Source organism: Pteropus vampyrus, unplaced genomic scaffold (assembly GCF_000151845.1).
Source record: "Pteropus vampyrus isolate Shadow unplaced genomic scaffold, Pvam_2.0 Scaffold439, whole genome shotgun sequence".
In the NCBI taxonomy this organism is placed as follows: domain Eukaryota; kingdom Metazoa; phylum Chordata; class Mammalia; order Chiroptera; family Pteropodidae; genus Pteropus; species Pteropus vampyrus.
In genome coordinates this window covers 359283-361217 of record NW_011889220.1, presented here as the reverse complement: position 1 = coordinate 361217, position 1935 = coordinate 359283, and positions in this window count along the sequence as shown.

The window sequence follows — 1935 nt, the reverse complement described above, 5'->3', positions numbered from 1 at the left end:
TGATAGAAAGAAACAGATTTGCTCACTGACATGGGCTCCAAACGAGGCTGGATCGGGGCCCAGAAGCCACCGTCAGGAGAAAATTGCCTGGCTGGTGTGACACGGGCCGGTCCGTGCTGGGTAACGCACAGCAGCAGCCTCTGCTCCTGGGGGACTCTGCCCACAGCCCGGGGGACCGACAGGTGTCAGGGAAGTAAAGATCAGCGTGGGCGTCAGTCTGCACCTTCCACGTGCAGGCTCCCTGCTCTCGAGTCACACTGTGGGTCCCACACGAGCCTCGGTTTCCTCTTCTAAAAAATAAGGACGATAACAACCATCTTACGATTAAAGGAAGTCGTTTGTGCTGAGCAGCCTATGAACAGGAAGTGCTGTTTCACAAATGGGCGGAGGCACCGAGTTAACGGGGAACCCTGGACTCTTCCCGTTGAGTCAACACACAGCTTGCATCGTGGGGTCTGAGTAGGGACCGCCGATGCGCCCTCAGAAATGGCTACCAAACGGGGCTGGGCCTCCTGGCGCGTGGCGGACCTCCACTCAGAAAGCGGTCCCGGGGAGCCCCGGGTGGGAGGGGCTGGCGAGACCCCTCAAAGCGGCCAGTTCCTTTTAGAAGCCGTGAAATGCTCATGCGGTGGGTTCGGCACCTCAAATCTCAAGATCCGGCTTAAAATGTGACAGCATTTCCCAGCGATCATCCGCCTCGGGCGGAACACATGACCCCGGCGGGTAAGCAAGCCGCGGAAAGAGACGGAAAGGTCGACCCAGGACGTTCTGGGCCCGGCTTCGCTCAGAGCTCACCAGCTCCTCCGGGCCTGTGAGCGTGCAGACGGCCGGCGCTGACTCCCAGCCCTCGCTAAGCATCGGTTCCCCGTGTGGCTGACTCTGAAGTCCAGCGTGATTTCCGTTACGGTTTTTACTTCTTCTCTGTCTGCCCACCGTGCCCTCGACGCCTTCCAATGACCGCGCGGCTTCCGGTTGTTAATTACCTGCCGTGGAGGCCGGATTGACAGCAAGGCAAACCGAGCGCGCTGTCCGGTTGGCCCCGGGGGAGTGGATCCTGAGAAAAATCGCAGACCCTCCAACGAACGGCTTCTTCCAGGAGCCAGACGTCCTTCCCCTCAGGCCAACGCGGCAGAATCTTCGGTGGAATAACCTGGCGCTGGGGGTGGGGGGCGTTGGCGTCTCAGACCTCCCTGGCCGCTGGCGGGGGCAGAAGCCATGTTGAGCAAACACAGGCCGTGTCCCCTCGTCGGGAGACCGGAAACCACTTTGCTGTCTATGCAGCTACCGGAGCTACACGTGGCATTTCCTCCAGCTCCCTTTCTCTCCGGACGCAACGGCACACGGATTCCTCCATGCGCACGTGTGTGTGTGTTTGTGTGTTTGTTTGTTTGTTTTCCTACTGACGTCATCCGTTATCAGTCCGACTCAGGATTCTAAGGAGAAACATCGGAGGAACGAGAGGCGGACAGGACGGACGAGAGCGGACGCACAGAAAGCCGTGGAGGGACCGATGGGCCGGAAAGGGAGCAACGAAGACACGAAGCGGAAAGGCGAGGGAGCGGGGACACGTCTCCGCGGAAGCCAGCAGCCGGCCCTCCCTCCGCCGCACGCGGCTCGTCGTGCCGTCGACGGCAGCGAGGCTCACGAGGAAAATCCGAGGCTCTCGCTCCTGCCTCCAGCGGATCGTGGGGGAACTGAGGGCCTGAGGCTCGCGGAGGCCTGGGAAATGGACGGCGCTCGTGGACATTTCCTCGCCGAGCGGGGGCGCGAATGAACGGGACGCGGAGGGCGGGGACACCGGAGGAGAAGCAGGGAGGCCCACAGGCCCCTACTGGAGAAATGGCCTTTCTAGGCACAAACGCAGAGCCTGCCCCTCACTGCAAGGCTCCCGGATGCTGGTCCTCCAGGCAGCCCTTCCGTCCCTGAAGTCACTGC